Source organism: Ornithorhynchus anatinus, chromosome 1 (genome assembly GCF_004115215.2).
Source record: "Ornithorhynchus anatinus isolate Pmale09 chromosome 1, mOrnAna1.pri.v4, whole genome shotgun sequence".
NCBI lineage: Eukaryota > Metazoa > Chordata > Mammalia > Monotremata > Ornithorhynchidae > Ornithorhynchus > Ornithorhynchus anatinus.
In genome coordinates, this window is record NC_041728.1 from 93,082,188 (window position 1) to 93,104,306 (window position 22,119).

A 22,119-nucleotide genomic window follows, 5' to 3' on the forward strand; every position below is an offset into this window, starting at 1 on the left:
TCCCCCCCAACCCCCTATCCCCACCACACTACTGTCCTTGGCACTTCACTGGAAGTATGAGTGGATGGGGAGAGTGGTACAGGGCTGGCAAGGTGGCAGGGACCAGGAGGTAGTAGAATAGAAGGCTTAAGATCCACAGGGAAAATGATAACCCACCAACACCCATCTCAGAGGCTGGAATCTCCAGCTGAATGAACTAGCATGTCATCCTTTTAAAGCTCTCAATCACCTTGCCCCCTTCTACCTCACCTCACTGTTCTCCTACTACAACCTAGCCTTCACACTTCACTCCTCTAATGCCAGCCTACTCATTGTACCTCAATCTCATCTGTCTCGCCGCCAACCTCTTGCCCTCATCCTGCCTCTGGCCTGAAGCACCCTCCGTCTTCATATCTAACAGATAATGATTCTCCCCACATTCAAAGCCCTACTGAAGGCCCATCCCCTCCAAGAAGCCTTCCCTAACTAAGCCCTCATTTCCTCTTCTTCCACTCTCTTCTGCATCACCCTTGCACTTGGATTTGCTCCCTTTATTCATCCCTCCCTCAGCCCCATAGCACATGTACATATCCATAATTTATATTACTGTCTGCCTACCTCGCTAGACTGAAGCTCAGTATGGGCAGGGAACGTGTCTACCAACTCTGTATTGTAGTCTTCCAAGTGCTTAGTACAGTGGTCTGCCCATAGTAAATACTCTATAAATACGGTTGATTAATTGATCCCTTGGCATTTAGACCAGAGATTGCTGATGCCAATCTCAGATTTCCTGAATTTCGGGCCTTTTCTATGACCTTAAGCTCTGGGGAAGAGAGGATGGATGGAGCTTGGTTCTGCAAGGTATAAATGAGTCGCTTGTAGATTAGCTGATCATTTTTCCACAGTTCAGTAGTTTCCTGTCTGGGAGGCATAAAAACATTGCTTAACACTCAGGAGGCTCATTTCCATCCAGCATGTTCAGGAGGTATGTGTTAATTGTACTGCTAATAGGATCCCAGGAAAATTGCTCAACTCACAACCCTGTAAGTGCTCATCACAGCAGAGTGCTTGAGTTGACCTGTGTTTCTTGGAAGCTAAAGACTCTCCTGGAGATCTTGAGAGTTTTATCCTGAGATCCAAATTTAGGAATTGACCAGGGATTTAACTCACTTTTGCACAGCCCAGGCAAGAAAATTATTCTTAGATTTTTTTTTTCCAAAGTTTAGGGAAAGAATTTTATAGAGCTAAGATAGAATTATACAGTTAAAGATTTCAACTGACATCTGTTCATAAATGTTTTTGTTATAGTTACTTAGTACGTAGTGTGCCAGAAATAATAAGACAAAAAAACTTTAGTGGTGTTGAGGAAAAGAGATCTGTGGTGCCTGCCGTCCTGAGGTTTGTGTGGATAGGGGTGGATTGGATAAAAGCCTGTTCACCCTGACTCTGTCATCTTTTTTTTTTAAATGGTACTTGTCAAATTCCAGCTCTGCCACTTGTCAGCTGTGTGACTGTGGGCAAGTCACTTAACTTCTCTGTGCCTCAGTTACCTCATCTGTAAAATGGGGATTAAGACTGTGAGCCCCACGTGGGACAACCTGATGACCCTGTATCTACCCCAGCGCTTAGAACAGTGCTCGGCACATAGTAAGCGCTTAACAAATACCAACATTATTTATAAACCTTATTCTTTTCTCTTTTATGGTGCTTAAACACTTACTAAGTTCCAGGCCCTGTTCTAGTTGCTGGGGTAGATGCAAGGTAATCAAGATTTACATATTTGCAAAGGTTAAACTTCCCCTTAGTGCAATTACTAGGGCACCAACTGCTTAGCAACAAATGTATGCTTTTGGCCGAAGCTGTGTTTTAAGTCCCCCTTTAGCCTGAATGCCACCAGAGCCTATGCAGTGGAGCAGAGATCAGCCGGCATTCAGGAATGGTTTCCTGAAATTCGGGTGTGTTATTTTCCTCCCTTCTCTACTACCTGTGTACTTAGAACTGTTCCCCTTAAACACTTTGATTTTCTCCCCTCTCACTCCACAGTATTTATGCAGGTATCTTTATATGCTGCCTTCTCCCCTACTTGTCATTTATTTCAACATTTGTCTCCTGCACAACCCTAGAAGCTCAGAAGGCAGGACTCTTATCTACCAATTTTATGGTATTTACTCTCCCAAGAGCTTAATAAGTGCTTTTCACACAGTAAGTAGTCAGTAAATACCATTGATTGATCCATAGGTTGAATGATTGATTGAAAATATCATGCTTTTCCAGAATCAAATTTTTACTTAGTGTAGCCATTACTTTACGAAGGAATTCAGCATGCCTAGATTGCAAAGTTTATGGATTTATGAGACAGGAAGGATGATGATGTTGTCTACTGTAATTGTACATTCCAAGTGCTTAGAACAGTGCTCTGCACATAGGAAGCGCTCAATAAATACTATTGAATGAAAGAATGAATAGAAAATCAGTGGGAGGACAGTCAGGTGGGAAGATAAGTTTGTACCTGTTAAGTTTGAGGTGTCTGCAGGACATTTAAGTAAAGGTGTTTTGAAGGCAGAAGGAAGTGTAAGATTGTAGAGAAGGTGAGAGGTCAGGACTGGAGAGGTAGATTTGGGAACCATCCACATAGAGATGATAGCTGAACCTGTGAGAGTGAATTAGTTCTCCAAGGGAATGCGTGTACCTGGGAAAGATGGGAATGTCGAGGACGGGGCAGGAGGAGGGAAGGACTGGAGAGGAGCAGGGGAGATTTTTGGGAAATCACTTTTTATTTTTTAAATGGTATTTGCCAAGCACTTACTATATGCCAGGCACTGTACTAAGGGCTGGGGTAGATATAACCTAATCAGATTGGACTCAGTCCATGCCCCTTATAGCGCTCACCATCTTAATCCCCATTTTACAGATGAGGTAACTCATGTACAGAGATGTTAAATGTCCTGCCCAAAATTACAAGCAGACAAGTGGCAGAGCTGGAATTAGAACCCAGTTCCTTCTGACTCCCAGGCCCATGCTCTTTCCATTAGGCCACACTGCTTCTCCCTTCTGCTGATTTCAGTTTTATCAGTAAAGTACATAGCAAGGTCATTTGAGGTAAAAGATGGGAGGGATCAGGGACAGTGGTTTGAGGAAGGAATTGAAAGTCTGCAACTGTTGGCATGTGAAATGTGCATAGAGTCAATAAATATGGAGAAATATGGGTGGGTGAGAAGGCAGAGTTAAAACAGGTGAGGATACAAATCTAACGGCTTCTTCTCTCAAGCATGCTTACGTATACCGTATCCTAAAAAAACCGCAAAACCCTCCTTTGACCCCATGGCACCCTCCAGTTATTGCCCCATCTCCCTCCTACCGTTTGTCTCCAAACTCCATGAGAGAGTTGTTTACACATGCTGTCTCCACTTCCTGTCCTCCAATTCCTTCCTAGACCCCCTCCAATCTGGCCTCCACCCCCTTCACTCCAGACAAACAGCCATTTCTAGGGTAACCGATGACCTCCTTGTCAAATCCAACACCCTCTACTCCATCCTAATTCTCCTAGACCTCCAGCCAGCTTTGACACTGGTAGACGACCCTCTTCTCTGTGAAACATTAACCAACCTTGGATAAACTGACAGTGTCTTTGCTTGGTTCTCATCCTATCTCTCTGACCGCTCCTTCTCACTTTTTCTGTGGGCTCCTCCTCTGCCTCTCACCCTCTATAGTAGGGGTCCCTAGAGGCTCATTTCTAGGTTCCCTTTTATTCTCCCTCTACAACCACCTTCTTGGAGAACTCATTTGTTCCCATGGTTTCAATTACCATCCCTACGCAGATTATTCCCAAATCTATATCTCCAGCCCTGACCCCTCTCCTTCCCTGCCATCTCCCATTTCCTCTTGCCTTTGAGACATAGCTACTTGGATTTCCCACTGACACCTCAAATTAAACATGTCCCAAACTGAACTCCTCATCTTCCCACCCAAACCCTGTTCTTCCTTGTCTTTTCCATCACTTTAGACAGCACCACTATCCACCTGACCTCATAATCCCATGAACTTGGCATTGTCTTCAAATCATCTCTCTCATTCCACCCACATATTCAATTTGTCACTAAATCCTGTCTGTTCTATCTTCCCAACATGGCTAAAATCCACTCTTTCCTCTCCATCCAAACTCCTACCATCTTAATCCTATCCCATCTTGAATACTATAACTGCCTCCTCCCCTCCTTCTGGCTTCCTGTATCTTCCCACTCATGTCCATACTTAACTCAGCTTCATGAATCATTTATCAACAAAAGCAATTGGTTCATGTCTCCCCATTCTTCAAAAACCTCCACTGGCTATCCATCCATTGTCACATCAAACAGAAACTCCTTAATACTGACTTTAAAGCACTCACATTGTCCCATCCTACCTCACCTCACTAATCTCCTCCTACAGCCCAGCCCACACATTCTGCTCCTCTGCCCCAGTCTTGTCTGTCTCACCTCTGACTCCTTTCCCATATCCTTCCCCTCACCTGGAACTCCTGCCCTAATAATAATAATAAATAATTATGGCATCTGTTAAGCACTTATTATGTGCCAAGCATTGGGGTAGATACAAGATAATCAGGTTGTCCCATGTGGGGCTCACAGTCTTGATCCCCATTTTCCAGATGAGGTAACTGAGGCAGAGAAGTTAAGTGGCTTGCCCAACGTCACACAGCAGGCAAGTGGCAGAGCTGGGATTAGAACCCCCGTCCTCCAACTCCCAAGCCCGTCCTCTTGCTACTAAGCCAAGCTACTTCTCAGTCTCTTGCTACTAAGCCAAGCTACTTCTCAGTATATGCCAGACCACCACTGTCTCCACCTTCAAAGCATTACTAAGGTCACATCTCCTCCAAGAGGCTTTCCCCGACTAAGCCCTCTTTTCCCTGGCTCACTCTCCCTTCTGTGTTGCCTACACACTTCAATCTAGGATTTCTGGACATTTGATATTCGCCCCACCCCCAATCGCACAGCACTTATATGCATATCTTTAAATTGTATATTAAAAATTATTTATTCATATTAATGTCTGTCTCCCCCTCTAGACTGTAAGCTCGTTATGGGCGGGAAACATGTCTGCTAATTCTGCTGTATTCTACTCTCCCAAGTGCTTAGTACAGTGCTCTGCATATAGTAAGCACTCAATAAATACAACTGATTTATTGATGAGTTTGAGATGGATGAGATCGGACAAGTGTCTGATTTCCACCAGCAGCATTCCACAGCTCGTGCAGAAGGGTGGAGAAAGGGTACTATGGAGTTGATCCAAGGGTAAGCAACAGTGGTATGAGATTGGAGGGACAGGGGAGAGAGGAAGTTGAATTCGTTGGAGAGGGTGTTGTTGAGGGAATGGATTTGTCCACCAACAGGAGGTAGGTTGGGTACAGTGAGCAAATAGGGCAAGATATTACATGCTAAGGGTGGAGACAGATTCAAGGTTAAATATGTGGAACCTTCTCAAAATTGGCAGTACCTTAAGTGGATTCAAAAATTTACTGGTGAAATGTTTTGGAAAAGTCTTTGCCAACTAGCGAATTTGATTCCATGGTCATTGCACAGTCTTCTGATTTTTTTTGTCAGTCTTAGGTTTGAGTGATTGCAAGATCTGTTCAGAACCTGTCCTTAACTATAAGAAGGCACATTTCCAACTTTTGAGTGCAGTAAGATCCATCCTTCAAATGATCTTAAAATTGAATGTGGCACAAGCACTTCAAGTTGAAATTGAAATAGAAAAAAATCACGTTCTGAGAAATTAGCAATCTGTGCACTTATTAATACTCTGGTGAATATTTCATGATTTATGTAAATAATGTTGAAATATAATAGGTTTTCAATATTTGTAGAAGGCAGGAAGGAAGGACATACAAGTGGGATTTCAGGGAAATTTACTTGAAAATACATTTTGTTTTGCGAGAGCTTGAAAGAGTTGAATTATCTTTTGGGGTGACATTTCCTAGCAATGATCAATAAAATTATTTTTTTATGGTATTTAAGTGCTTGCTATGTGCCAGGCACTGCATTAAGTACTGGGGAAGATAGAAGATTTCCAGACTTTGCCCTCTGCAATCGTTAGGGAAGATATGACATTTGCCTGATAATCTGACATGACAGTGTATCCTTGTGCCTTCAGTTTTCCTGGCTTGCCTGATATTTCTTAACTTATATAAGATTAATTGACTCTGGCATCGAAGCAGGTCACTGGCCAAAGCTCTGAAAAATCTGGGGCTTTTCACCTAGGCCTGGTGGATTTTATTTTAAAAACCAGTTTATTTTCACAAATGTTCTGGTATGTTGGTATGAAAGGCAACATATGAAATTGACTTGGTGATTACCTCTCTTCACTTTACCAGTGAAGAAACTGTCCCGAAAGGGACAAAGGGGGGAATCCACATTCCCACTTAATGTAAACAATAGAAGTCCTGTCTCCTTGGGTTTTCCCAATCTAGGATCATTCTTTGCCCCTCTCTAATGAGCAGTCCCCTTCTGCAAATTAATATAATTACTGAAAATCTGGCAGTGACCGATTTGCAGCCACAGCAAAATAGGAACAATAGTGCTAAATGCACAAGAGCAAGCAGGCGGTTTTGCATATTCTATTCCACAATCACTATTTCTAATATTTTAATTCTGAATAGTTAATCCCGCATTATCTGTCTTGTTCTAAACCAAAGTGACAAGTGTTTTTCAGGGAAAAGTAATACTATGGAATTGTAATGTTTATCTGCCCAATTACGCTCTCTCCACTTCATCCCTCCCCTACCCTTTCCCATCCTCCCTTCAGCCTCGAAGAACATCACAAAAATTTTGGAGGCTACTCCTGAAAAGACCACATTTTGAGCTGTTTTTTTAATTTTAAGAAAAAACAGGCCACAATGTATTTTGTTATCTCTAATGACTAAAGAGACATGGAAATTAGTGTTTCCTCAGAGAACCTCAAATGAAGAGCACTCTCACATAATTTATAAACAAGGGAGGAATTCCTTCTTTTGTTTTAGATACACCCACAATTTGCCAGGGCTTTGACTCAAAGTCACACCCTCCAGTGTTTAATTGTTCCTGTTTAAAAGGTCTCCAGTAATTGTGTCCCTTTGGACTGTGACTTGTGGGGAGAGGAAAACCCACAAGATTGCCGGCTCCTTGAGGGCATGCGCTGCATCATTTATTTCTGTCATGGGCTCCCAAGTGCCCACTTCTCCTATGCTGCAAAAGTTGATTCTTCCAAAACTTGCACTGAGGTACTTACCCTTCCTGCTTGTGTCCTGGGGCATCAGAAGCTAAGTCTTAGGCACCTTAGTATCTCCAGACAGATGTTGCCTTCTCCAGATGTTTTCTAGACATATTGTGGGGAATGAACATGTCTACCAACTCTGTCATAATGTCTTTTGCCAAGGGTTTAGTATGGTGTTATGCACACAGTAAGCGCTCAGTAAATATCACTGATGGGCTCTCCAAGGAGCCTGGACATCTGGCAAGCACTGTGGCAAGTTGTTGGGTGCTTGTCTTGATGGCCCCTTTTTCAGAAGGAGATTTCATCAGTACCTTCTGAGGAAGAGCTGAACCCCCTGAGAAGTAGTGCGGCCTAGAGAGAAACAGCCTGACCTAGTAGAAGGAGCACGGGCCTGGGAGTCGGGAGATATGGGTTCTAATCCCAGCTCCATCCACCACTTACCTGCTTTGAGATCTTGGGCAAGTCATGAGACTTTTCTCCACCTCAGTTTTCTCATCTGTAAAATGCAACCAAGATGCTTGTTCTCTCTTCCAGACTCCAAGCCCTGTGTGGGTTAGGGTGTTCGTAGAATCTGACTATTGTGTTATATACTCTGGTGCTTAGACCAGTGCTTAGCACAAGATAAATGATTAATGAATACTATAATTATCATCATTATTATCAATCAGCTGCATTTGAGTGGTTACTGTGTGCAGAACGCTGTACTAAGCACTTGGAAGAGTACAATATGACAGTATATTATTATTACCTCCATAATCCATTCCATTGTGTCCCACTCTTTATTTTGTTGTATTTCCCCTTCTTTTGAAGCTGGATGAGTACCTCTTGCACTAGACTTGTCACAGAGTATTCTTGAGTATTGCTAATCAGGCAGGTTCTGGGATCCTTCTCTACTAACTTGGCAGGCAAGGAGAGAAAGTGCTTCATTGATACTCTGTGGTATTATACTCTTTCAAGCACATAGTACAGTGCTCTGCACACAGTGAGCATTTAATAAATACCGTTGATTGATAGCTTTTGCAGGGCAAGGCACATTGGTTTGGTGATATTTTATCAGACAACTAGAAGGGGGTGGAGAGTGTAATCCTGGCAAACAGAGTTGGAAAAACTACAACAATTTACAAAAGCAAAAGACCAGAGAAGGGACTAAGACATGGAGGCTTTCAAGGGTTGGAAATTATTTTTGGATTTTTCTTTCCTCCTAACATATCTAACTCGATAAGAATCATGCTTGGGTAATGTGCCAGCCCTTGAGGACTCAAAGCAGTGACATTCCCTGCTTCCATCATTAAAGTCCCAGGCATTGAAATGGTTTAAGGGCTTGCACTGTGGTGGAGGGAGAGAAGCAGCAGCATAGGATAGTTCCAAGGAGGCTAGGGTCTCAGTACAGTCACAGTAACCTTTTCCTGTCCCCAAGTCTTCAATTCCATGATCCAGTTTGCCACGCAACATGGGCACATTGCAAAATCCCACAGAAGCATTCCCAAACTTATTTGAGATCTTTGGACAGCAATCTATCAGCAGTATTCATTGAGTGCTCAGTATATGCAGGGCACTGTACTAAGCACTTGGGAGAGTACAGTACAACATGAGTTTGTAGACATGTGCCCTGCTCTCCACAAGCTTATAGTCTAGAGCAAGTGCCATAACTGTGAGAGGAATATTAACAATAAAATGGATGAGGGACTCTTAATTATGAAGGATTAGGATGGGTAGTTAAGTATGAAGTTCAAAATTACAAAATATAGATGGTCCAGAACCTGGAGAACACCTGAAAAACATGCTGTGGATAGAAAAGATTCTTCTGGAAGAAAGTGTGTCTGATTTATAGACAGAGAATCCTTTAGGATTTTACTGTTGTATTTTGAGCACCAGGAAAGAAGGACAAGGGTATTATGAGTACCTGTAGAGGAGAAAAAAATTATATATTTTTTTTACCACATGGTCCATCCCAAATCCAAGGGTAGTGCAGTTGGGTTATTAATCAGTGGTGTTTGTTGAGGGCCTGCTTGTGCAGAGCAGTATACTTAGTGCTTGGGAGAGTACAGTGCAACAGAGTTGGTTGACATGTTCTCTGCCTACAAGGAGCTTAAAGCCTGGCGGGGAGATGGACATTAATATAGATAAATAAATTTTGGATATGTACAGAAGTGCTGTGGAACTGAGGGCGGGGTGAATTCCAAATGTCCAAAGGAGACAGATCCATGTTCATAGACAATGCAGAAGGGAGAGAGAGTTGGAGAAGAGAGGACTTAATGGGGGAAGGTATGTTGGAGGAGATCCAACCTTAATAAAGCTTTGAAGGTGGGGAGAGAAGTGGTCTGGTGTCCGTGGAGAAGGGAGATCCAGGCTAGAGGGTGAATGTGGGAAAGGGGTTGGCAACAAGATAGATGAGATTGGGACACAGTAAGTAAGCTGGTGCTAGAGGAGAGGAGTGTGCAGACTGGGCTGTAGTAGGAATTCAGTAAAGGTAAGGTAGGAGAGGGCAGAACTGATTTAGCGCTTTAAAGTCCATGGTAAGATGTTTCTGTTGGATGAGAAGGTGGATGGGCAAGCACTGGAGGTTCTTGAGGAATGAGGAAACAGGGACTGAACAGATTTTTGTGGAAAATAATCTGGGCAGCAGAACGAAGAATGGGCAGGAGGCCGGGAGGTCAGTGTAGAGGCTGTTAGGGTAGTCAAGGTATGATTTAAATGCTTGACTCGGCATAGAGCAGTTTAGATGGAGGGAAAAGGCAGATTCGGTTGATGGCTATCTCCCAGTCAGCCTTTAATTGAATTAGATATCTCATGGAGGCAAGTCATCTTGTCTCCTAGAGGTAAGCCTTTTAAAAAAAGGAAACTGGTTTGTCTCCTTAGGTTTTGTCACTCAAAAAGTAATGGGAAATTTCTGGAATAAAGATATTAGATTAGTACTTAGGAGAAAAACTGCAAGAGAATGAAGCCTCAAGTGAATTCAACTAGCAGTTCCTTTTATGTTGGATCAAAGGTCGGACCACAGGGCCACTGAAAGCCCCTGTAGTGTTTCTGCCCGAGTCTTATATGTTGGCACTTGACTAAAACTTTCCACGTCAGACTGACTTCCCCAGAAGCAGTATGGCCTAAGGAAAGAGCCCGGGCCTGGGAGTCAGAGGACCTGGATTCTCATTCTAACTCTGCCACTTCTCTGTCATGTGACCTTGGGCAAGTCACTTCACCTCTCTGTGTCTCAGTTACCTCATCTGTAAAATGAGGATTAAAACAGTGAGCACCATGTGGGACATGGACTGTGCCCAACCTAATTATCTTGTATCTACCCTAGCACTTAGTACAGTACCGGGCACATATTAAGCACTTAACAAATAGCATTCACAAAAAGTTTCACTATATGCACTTGAAAACTGGACTTTGGTTTTGCTGCCTAGCCCGGACATTCTGCTGAAGAAAATTTTGCTGGAATCAATCAAGTATAGCTGAGTAGGTAAACATGATTCCTGCCTGCAAGGAGTTTCCAGGCTAGAGGAGGAGATAGATATTAAAATAAATTGCAGACACTCTACTGAAGAAAATTTTGCTGGACTCGATCAATCACCCAATCGTATTTGTTGAACGCTTACTGTGCAGAGAGTACTGAATTATGCCCTTGGAAAACTACAGTAGAGTAGGTAGAAACTACAGTAGAGTAGATAGACCTGATCCCTACCTGCAAAGAGCTTACAGGCTAGAGGAGGAGACGGACATTAAAATAAATTAAAATAAATTACAGATTGATATTGCTCCTGCATCAATATCCTGGCAATCTATACAGGAAACATAATTTCCCAGTTAATATTCATAAGCATTCTGTATATCAAACCGATTTTCTTGAAGCTACTCGTCTTTAGGTATCTCTAGATTTGTACCTAAGGAATGCTTAATTTGGGCATCCTACTTAATTGACAGGTAGCATTATGGTTGGGTGTCTAAAGCCAGGGGCTGAATGGCAGAGGGATCAGCATCTAGTCTAGTCCCAGCTCTGCTGTGTGACCTCGGGTGAATGCTTGGTGCCTCAGTCTCATCTGTGAGATGGAGATGATAATACCTGCCATGTCTATTTCACAGAACTGTGGGAGTAATCAAAGTAGTAGAATTTTTTGAGCATCTACTTTGTGCAAAGCTCTGTATTAGGTGTAGGGGAAAACATTTCCAGGTGAGGGTTAGATTCAGTCCCTCGGCCCCCAGAGGCTCACGGTCTAATAGTAAATCCGGCAGTGGTCAAGGGGACAATAAAGGTACAAAACAATGTCGAATCCAAGGCCAAGTATAAATATGGCGAGAGCAATGGGCCCTTGTAGCTAGAGGAGCTGAGTTTCAGGCCTCCTGTTGGCTTCCAGTCGAGCAGTCATGGCAGTCCCAGCTGCAGCCATGACCTTCCTAACACTTGAAAAGTTGAGAAGGCCTCAGGCTTCTTATGTCTTTGTAGCAGGGCCTGATGGACCCGAAGCCCTCGGATCCAGTGGTTAGGGAGCTGCTGGGGCCTCTCTCTTATGCTGTTGCTGTTTTCTTACACTTCTAGAGCCATAGCAGAGGCTGACGGGAAGTCCCAATGGGCTGTTTGTTACAAGCATAGAACGAGAGATCATTTTCCAATCAGTCAATGATATTTATCGAGCACTTACTGTGAGCGGAGAACTGTACCAAGCACTTGGGAGAGTACAATATAACTTTATAACAGACACATTCATTTATGAGGGAAGCAGCATGGTATAATGGATAGAGCACCGGCCTGGGAGTCAACAGGTCATGTGTTCTAATCCTGCTTCTGCCATTTGCCTGCTGTGTGACCTTGGGGAAGTCACTTCACTTCTCCGTGCTTCACTTACCTCGTCTGCAAAATGGGGATTGAGCCCCACTTGGGACAGGGAGTGTGTCCAACTTGATTTGCCTATATCCACCCAGCACTTAGTATAGTGCCTGGCACATAGTAAGAGCTTAACAAATATTGGGCAGGGATTGTCTCTATCTGTTGCCGAATTGTACATTCCAAGAGCTTAGTACAGTGCCTTGCACATAGTAAGCGCTCAATAAATACTATTGAATGAATGAATGAACAAATACCATCATTATTATTATTATTATCATTATCATTGGGAAAGCATTTTTGCATCATTAGGTATCCTTCAAATTCAGTGTATTTTTTTTCAGACATTTCTACTCAGTGCTCATCATCCCACAGCCACTGTTGTCCCCTGAGTCCAGGCAGCTTGGTGGTTGGGGGATGAGAAGCAGCGTGGCTCAGTGGAAAGAGCACGGGCTTTGGAGTCAGGGTTCATGAGTTCGAATCCCAGCTCTGCCACTTGTCGGCTGTGTGACTGTGGGCAAGTCACTTAACTTCTCTGTGCCTCAGTTCCCTCGTCTGTAAAATGGGGATTAAGACTGTGAGCCCCACGTGGGATAACCTGATTCCCCTGTGTCTACCCTAGCGCTTAGAACAGTGCTCGGCACATAGTAAGCGCTTAACAAATACCAACATTATTATTTATGAGAAGAGCCTCGCTCCTGGCTGCCCACATGGGGAGAAATTGGACAAAATGAAAAAATGGGGGCAAGTCTTGGAACTGCTTCCATTTTTTCTGCTCTTGCTCTTTCTCCCTCTTGTTTTCCCCTGAACACTGAGAGTGGAAAAATGACCGTGCAGCGAATAGAACAGTTTTCTCGTTCGGCCTTTGGATACCCAGCCCTGATCATCCTGGTTTGACTAGGGAGCTCTTTATCCTTGAATCTTTTCCTCTTTCTACTTGCATTATTTAGGTTCTTCCGTCCTTGCCGGTTTCCCTTTTGCTAGTCCTAGCCTCAGTGGATCCATGGGTATTTACTGAGTGCCTTCTGTGTGCATGGCATGTGCTATTCGCTCTAGAGAGTACATCAGAATCAAAAGACACTATCCCTACTCTGAAGAGCTTGCTATCTGTAGCTTCCCAGAAATAGGGCCATAGGAAGAAGAAACAGTTCAGGGGGGCTCTGCAGTTGCCACAACCTTGGCTGGGAGAGAAAGTGAAAGGAGCTTTTATATAAATGAGTGGCAGCTAAAATGAGTATCTGGGAAAACAGGCTACTATCTAATAATAATAATGTTGGTATTTGTTAAGCACTTACTATGTGCAGAGCACTGTTCTAAGCGCTGGGGTAGATACAGGGTAATCAGGTTGTCCCATGTGAGGCTCACAGTCTTCATCCCCATTTTACAGATGAGGGAACTGAGGCACAGAGAAGTGAAGTGACTTGCCCACAGTCACACAGCTGACAAGTGGCAGAGCTGGGATTCGAACCCATGACCTCTGACTCCCAAGCCCCGGGCTCTTTTCACTGAGCCATGCTGCTTCTCGCTATCCACTACTACTATAAGTAGTTTTGCCAAGCTACTTATCCAACCAGTTTTTTAGGTTCTCAGGACAACCAAGGTCGGATGTTGGCTGCTGGAAGAATACAAACATGTTCTAAGTGTGGTGACAATCTCTGTCTAAAGAGAGAAGTGGAAAAACTGAGAAGTTCCTTCTGCAGCCCTAGGCAGAAATTGTCAATAGGAAGAATTCCCAGAGTACTGAGGGGGAACATTTGAGGACATGGCATTTATGTGTGGCTTCAATCTACAACTTTTTGCTCCTTCCATATTTAATTGCAACAAAATCTCTCATTGCTTTAGAGGCAAGATTAATTTATTCTCTATTTTTAGAACAGTGAAACAAAGGCTGAGATAAATCCAGTCTTCAATAAACAAGTTGGATAGTGAACACTCATAATTTCAACCACTGACTCGGAGTATGAAAACCTGGGGTCTTTCAAGCTCAGCCCTTTCATCCTGTGCCCTCCAGCAGGTTCTTCCCATGGCCATTTGGCTGAGAGAAAAGCCTGGTTGGCCACCCAGATTGCTGCAACTTCTCTCAGTTTCTCACAGATCTTTCCCTCCTTTTTTTTTCAAATGGTATTTGTTAAGTGCTTACTATGTGCTGGCCACACTTGTCAGCTGTGTGACTTTGGGCAAGTCACTTAACTTCTCTGTGCCTCAGTTCCCTCATCTGTAAAATGGGGATGAAGACTGTGAGCCCCACGTGGGACAACCTGATTACCTTGTATCTGCCCCAGCACTTAGAACAGTGCTTGCACATAGTAAGCACTTAACAAATACCATCATCATTATTATTGTTATTATTACTAAGCACTAGAATAGATACAAGGTAATCAGGTTGGATGCAGTCCATGTCCCAGATGGAGCTCACAGTCTTAATCCGCATTTTACAGATGAGGTAACTGAGGTGCGGAGAAGTGAAGTGACTTGCACAAGATCACACAGTACACAAGTGTCAGAACTGGGATTAGAACTCAGGTCCTTCTGACTCTGAGGCCCATGCTTTGTCCACTAAGGTACGCTGCTCCTCCCAGAGAAACTGAGGATGGGACTAAGAGCAAGAAAATCTTGACCTTGACTTGGATCTAGACTTGAGAATAATAATAAGAAGAATTGTGGTATGTGTTAAGTGCTAACTATATGCCAAGCACTGTTCTAAGCACTGGGGTAGATATGAGGTAACCAGGTTGTCCCACATAGGGCTCACAGTCTTAGTCCCCATTTTACAGCTAAGGTAACTGAGACACAGATAAATTAAGTGGCTTGCCCAAGGTCACACAGCAAAGTGATGGAGACAGGATTAGAACCCATGTCCTCTGACTCCCAAGCCAATGGTCTTTCCACTAAGCCACATTGCTTCTCATTAAGCCACGCTGTTTCTCATAACCATGTGGACCAAGCAATGACCAAGTGGAGAAAGAGCATGGGCCCAGGCATTGGATTCTAATCCTACCTCTGCCATTTCTCTGCTCTGAAATCTTGGGCAACCACTTAAATTTTCTGGGCCCCAGTTTCCTCATCTATCCAAATGCCTGCTCTCCCCACTACTTACACTTTGAGCCCCATGTGCGGTAGGGACTTTGACCTGATTATCTTGCATCAACCCCAGGACATACAGCACTTAGCACATAGTAGTTGTTTAAAAGATACCACAGTTTATTATTTATTATTATTAGGTTAGGGGAACGGAAGAGAAAGACTGCTGAGGAAGAACACAATAAAAATGGTGGGAAAAGAGTGATGTAAACTTTTATGGGAGCAAGGTAGAGTGATGTCCGTGACAGTGATCAACTCGATCAAATGTTCGTGTTTTTTATGAATGAATGCTAAGTGACAAAATCAAGCTTGAACCCATAATGACTTGAAAGATTTTGATATAAGCTATTTGAAGTTATTCTGGTATTTGGAAGCATCATATTTTTATGAGTCATCTCGTATCTGGCTCAGCTTTTATTTCAGAGCGATATGGCACCAATAGCAACCCCCACAGCCCCCTAACAATAACTGCCTAGCAATTCAAAATCCATTAGGACTGTTAAAAACAAACAAGCAAACAGAAAAAACCAAAACCCCAAAGCATGCACATTTTTTAAGTGTTTTTCAACATGATGTTAAGCTGGCACTGTACAAACATGACCATTGAATGATTTAATGTCTTCTTTGCTCTTGGGCATTTGATTTAAAAAGTTTTTACAGACACTTAGATCCATTCCTATGGGAAGATCAAACTGAGGTGCTTGAGTAGCAGAGGAAGGGCTGCTTCCCAGGAGCAACTGGGAAAATGTTGAGGTATAAAATAGGTGCCTCACTTTGCCTCACACTTTACATCACTTGAGAGTTCTAACAGGAAAAGACCTAGAAAGCATTGTTCATTTCTCACCTATTCTTTGGTTCCTCTAGAGAGTACCAAGGGCAAATATGCACTTGTGGATTCTAGAGGATAGAGTCAGAGGGTCTCTAATTGATTCAGATGGTGGAAGAAAGAATGCTTCGTTGGGAATGTGGCCAGAGACCATCTTTGGCCGAGCGGGTCGCAGAATTCTGCAGATTTGATGCCATGCCTGCAGAGAGCCCTCCCACCACGATGATTAATAGGGCAGATAGTGAAGGAAGGTGGTAAGCAGTCACTGATGTTCAGTCTACTCTGTGGCTTATGATGGACTTGCTATCCTTGGAAGAATCTTTTTCTCTGACTGGGTCCAACCTGATTATCTTGTATCTACCCTAGTGCTTGGCACCAAGTTAGCACTGAACGAATACCATAATTATTATTACTCTCCTTTGACTCCTGACCACTATAGAAATGAAGAAACTGAGTCAGGGTCCATCCCATCCCATACCCCAGCCCCAGGAAAGTCTTGAAAAGGTCTATTTTGGGATTCCAGAATGACTGGGGAGGAAGTAGATGACACAATGTTGTTTGATGATTTGGGTCCAGTAACTTTTTTTAATGGTATTCGTTAAGAGCTTACTATGTGCCAGGTACTGTTTTAAGCAGTGGGGTAGATAAAGGATAAGCAGTTTGGATACAGTCCTTATCCTCCCACATGGGGCTCACAGTCTTGATCTCCATTTTTCAGATGAGGTAACTCATTCCGAGAGAAATGAAGCGACTTGCCCAAGGTCACAGAGCAGATAAGTAGCAGAGCCGGGTTTAGAACCCAAGTCCTTCTGGCTCCCGGGCCTGTGTTCTATCCATTACTCCAGTAGACCACACTGCTTCTCTCCTAGGGAATTCCAGACACTTGAAGTTAACCAGAACTGGGAAGATATTTAAAAATAGCTATTGAACTAGACTTAATTAATACTCTGACGTGAGGTGAATTTAAGGACTATCTGAAGGGAAGACTTTTTCAATGCAAGATTTCCAGTTGGAGTGTCATCGCTCCAAACGTTCTTGTTCCTGTACTCCTTTTCTTTCTTTCATTCATTCATTCAATTCATTCATTTATTCATATTTGTTGAGCACTTACTGGGTGCAGACCACTGTACTAAGCACTTGGGGACCTAAAATATGACAATAAACGGACACAATCCCTGCCCAAAATGAGCTTACAGTCTAGAGGCGGGGAGACAGACATTAATATAAATAAATCATGCATTTGTACATAAGTGCTGTGAGGCTGGGTTGGGGGAAGAACAAAGGGAGCAAGTCAGGTCAACTCAGAAGGGAGTGGGAGAAGAGGAAGGGGGGCTTAGGGAAAGCCTCTTGGAGGAGGTGTGCCTTCAATAAGGCTTTAAAGGCGAGGAGAGTTATTGTCTGTCATATTTGAAGAGGGAGGATGTTCCAGGCCAAAGGCAGGTCATGGACAAGGGGTCGACAGCAAGATAGATTAGATTGAGGCACAGTGAGAAGGTTAGCATTAGAGGGGCAAAGTGTGAGGGCTGGGCTGTAGTAGGAGAGTAGCCAAGTGAGGTAGGAGGGTGCAAGGCAATTTGAGTGCTTTAAAGCGAAGTGAGGACTTCTTGTTTGATGCAGAGGTGGATGTCCTGAATGTTTTTAAAGAAAAATGATTCCCCTCAAAGATTTCATTTGTCCATTATCCATATTTCATGTACTCCATTATATCCTGCTGACCCCAGTTGAATTGTCCAGGACCCAGTTTCTTAGCTCAGGAATGTGAGGATTGTATACAGAAATAAATGTAAGTTCCTATGGAGAGATTTTAGTAATATCAGACCACAATCATTCTCACTGGTTGTGCCGTGAATGGCCTCCCAAAGGCAAAAACCTGATGAACTGTGGAATTGGTATAGGATGTATTTGAAATGAAAAAAAGCTGTATATTATATTCATAATAATCATGGCTTGGCTAGGAAAGGTGTTGAAAGAAAAAAAGTGAGTAGGTGTATAAGATAAGCTCACCTTTACTGGAAGAAAATTGCTGTTAGTCATCATTTAAATAAAGGTGTTCTAAAGGAACTGGTCTTGCTATAAAGGAAATGGTCATGCGGTTTTCCTGTAACATTTAGTCATTAATGACAAACCTTCTAAGACTTCCTCACTGGTAAATCTACAACAATATTCCTTTTCTTGTGCCTGATCATTTGCATCCCCTCTCTTTTTTTGTCTTCTGTGCTCCTTGATGCTAAATCGAAATTCACACAATTTTCAGAGTTCAGTTTTCCAATTGCCTCTTATTTTCAAGTTGGTGGTGATCAGAAGTACATTATGGAGTTTGAGGCAAAGGGCAGTAATGGGCAAAGGCAGCGTATGAATGATTTATTTTTTCCATGTAAATAAAATCTACCATGTGGCAATTCTCAGGGAGTTTTTTATTTTGATGAGCAGCTGGGAAGATTATGAGTTTGATGACCAGATTGAACTCCCCTTGTATTTGGGGATTTTAGGGTTCACTTGATAATTTTTGCTTATTTGGGTTGAACACAAGAGTAAATTAATTAGCATTTGCCCTATTGAATATCCCAAGCTTTGGTTATTATGCTTTGCATTGATTTCCACTGATTCTAATAATAATAATAATTGTAGTATTTGTAAAGTACTTACTATGTACCAATCACTGTTCTAAGCATTCATTCAATTGTATTTATTGAGCGCTTACTGTGTGCAGAGCACTGTTCTAAGCACTGGGGTAGATATAAGGTAATCAGGGTGGACACAGTCCCCATCCCACATGGGGCTCACAGTTTTAAATAGCATTTTACAGGGGAGGGAACTGAGGCACAGAGAAGTTAAGTGACTCACCCAAGGTCACACAGGAGACATATGGCAGAGTCAGGATTAGAACCCACATCCTCCAACTCCCAGGCCCGTGGTCTTTCCACTAGGCCATGCTGTTCCTCCAAATTTCTGAACCAATTTTCTCATGTGATATCTGTTCCTTAAAGCATGTGAGAAAGGATATATCCCAATGCCAGAAGTATTTTACAGATGAGGACACTGTTCAAGCACCTATACAGTACTCGTCGCCCAGCAAGCGCTCAATAAAGTACCATTGATTCGTTGACACTGTAGCACTGATAGTTTATTTAAATGATTTGCCTGAGACCACACAGTTGGGCCATGTCTAAGCTGGGGCTTCCTGCCCTTTTTTTTTTTAATGGTATTTGTTAAATGCTTCTGCTTGCAAGGCACTGTACTAAGTGCTGGTGTAGATATAAGCTAATCAGGTTGGACACAGTCCACATGGTGCTCACAATATTTATTCCCATTTTTACAGATGAGGTAACTGAGGCACAAAGAAGTGAATTGACTTGCTCAGGGTCACACAGCAGAGCTGTGGCGGAGCTGGGATTAGAACCCAAGACCTTCTGACTCAGGTCCATGCTCTCTCCACTGGGCCATGCTGTTTTCCTGGAGCACACTTCCTCCCTCCAATCCATGTTTAATTGGCAGTTAACGGCCCAAAGATACCAGTGGCTCTGTGTTATTCTCCTCACACCATTGCCTGGCTGAGAACTTGCCTGAGACCTGGGGTCCTGGCATCCCTACACTGACTCCTAAATCTACCACTCCCAAATTGACGTCTCCAGTCCTGACCTCTCTCCTTCTCTGAAGTCACACATTTCCTCCTGCCTTCAGGACCTCTCTACTTGGATGCCCCACCGACACTTCAGACTTAACGTGTCCAAAACAGAAGTCCTTATCTTCTCACCCAAGCCCTGTCCTCCCCGAGACTTTCCCATCACTGTAGACAACACTACCATCCTTCCTGCCTCACAAGCCTGTAGCCTACTTTTGCCCTATCTGTAATTTATTTTACTATCTGTCTCCCCCACTAAATCATAAGCTCTGTAAGGGCAGAGATTGTGTCTACTAATTCTCTTGTATTTCACTCCTTCCCAAGGCCTTAGTGAGTGTTCAGTAAATCCCATTATTCGATTGGGATTCTGGAAAAGCCCTGGAAGCTGGCCTGGTCCATGGTTTTGTGGGTGAGTTGGGGAACAAAGCTGCCAGCAAGACAAATCCTGGACCAAGTGAGGGTCCCTGTGGGTGGAGGTAGGAAGTAGAAGAGCCTTCACCCTTCAGAACCTGACTCCAGTTTCTCAAATTCTAGATTCTGAGACAGTTGTTGGGTTGCAGTTGTCTGTTGCCGAATTGTACTTTCCAAGTGCCTAGTACAGTGCTCTGCACACAGTAAATGCTCAATAAATATGATTGAATGAAATAATGTTCTCAAAGCCAATCTAGACCTGGCTGGGGAGGCAGGACTGAAGACTGGGAAAAGCCATTGCTCTTTGTCAGAGTCTCCCAAGGTAACAGCTTTATGTTCCTGCAGAAGGATGGGGAGACAAGGGTTGGGCTGGGCCAGTAGCCAACGATACTGTCCACTCGTGTGGACGATGGGGCTTGTCCTGGTTTGTCCAGCTTTGACCTGGCCAAACCTAACTTAGTTCAGTTGCTATTCCTATAACTCGTCATTTTTCTGTTTTCAATGGAAGAAATTACTTCATCCTATCAATCAATCAATATTATGCATTAAATGCTTAGTGTGTGTAGAACACTGTACAACCTTCATCCTACCTATGTTGCAGGCATTGTCAGGACGACAGATTGTAAGCTTCTTGAGGGCGGGAATTGTGTCTACCAATTCTTTTGTATTATGCCATCCCAAGCACGTTGTACAGTGTAATACACGCAGCTCTCAATAAATACCCATGATTGATTGATTAATGAATGGCAGGTTGTATAGAAAGGACTTAGCTGGAAGAGATCAGAAAAAGAAATGCTATGATCTTAATGAGTGATATCATAATTAACATATTGAATGATTTTATAATGGTTTTATTAAATGATATAATCTCATTGAACGTAATCTGACTTTTAGTGCACCCGCTGGCACATTTTTGGCACTTAAACCCAATTCAGTCATTACTTTTCCAAATTCTAGCATATGCACCTAGCTCCCTGCCAGAAAAGTTAAAATTAAAAAGTGCTTCCCTGTAGACGGCACCACAGTTCTCCTTGTCTCACAAGCCCATAACCTTGGTGTTTTCCTTGACTCATTGCTCTCATTCAACGCACGTATTCAGTCTGTTACTAAATCCTGTCAGTTCAACCCTAACAACATTGCTAAAATCCACTCTGTCCTCTCCATCCAAACTGCTCCCACATTAATGGGAGCAGTAATCCTATCCTGCTTTGGTAACTCTGTCAGCCTCCTTGCTGACCTCCCTACCTCCTGTCCCTACTCCCTCCCCCCAACCCGGCCCTGTCCATACTTCATTCTGCTTCCTGGATCATTTTAGTACAGTCACTCATCCTATCCCAACCGGATTAGTACATCAGCCTCCTGACTTCCCAACTTCTTGCCTCTCCCTACTTGAGTGCATACTTCACTTTGTTGCCTGGATTATCTTTCTATAGAAACGTTCAGTGTACGTCACCCCCTTCCTCCAAAATCTTATCAATCTCCGTAATAAAAACTCCTCACTATTGGCTTCAAAGTTCTCCATCACCTTGCCCCTTCTTACCTCACCTCCCTTGTCTCCTACATCCCAGCCTGCACACTCCACTTCTCCGGTGCTACTCTTCTCACTGTGCCTCATTCCTGCCTGTCTCGCCATTGACCCCTGGCCCACGTCCTTCCTCTGGCCTGGAATGCCTTCCCTCCTCAAATCCACCAAACAATCACTCTTCCCACCCCCGTTAGAAGCCCTGCTGAAGGAGCACCTCCTCCAAGAGGCCTTCCCTAACTAAGCCGCCTTTTCCTTAGCTCCCCCTCTCTTCCATGTCACCTCAACTCACTCCCTTTGCTCTCCCCACACCGCCCCACAGCATTTATATATATTTGTATACATCTATAATTCTATTGTTTTATATTGATGTGTGCTTACTTGTTTTGATGTCTGTCTCCTTCCCTCAAGACTGTAAGCCTGAGTGGGCAGGGATTGTCTCTCTTTATTGCTGAATTGTATTTTCCAAGTGCTTAGTACAGTGCTCTGCACACAGTAAGTGCTCAGTAAGTATGATTGAATGAATGAATGAATCATTTTTCTACAGAAATTTTCAGTCATGTCTCCCTACTTCTTCAATGGTTGCATATCCACCTCCACATCAAACTAAAACA

The 22,119-nt window shown here is 43.3% G+C and overlaps 1 protein-coding gene across 2 annotated transcripts in view; it reads left to right on the plus strand.

Annotated features, from left to right (window-relative positions):
- Nucleotides 1–22,119, plus strand: part of VSNL1 (visinin like 1) — a 169,372-nt gene that overhangs the window by 117,744 nt on the left and 29,509 nt on the right. The window lies entirely within an intron of this gene.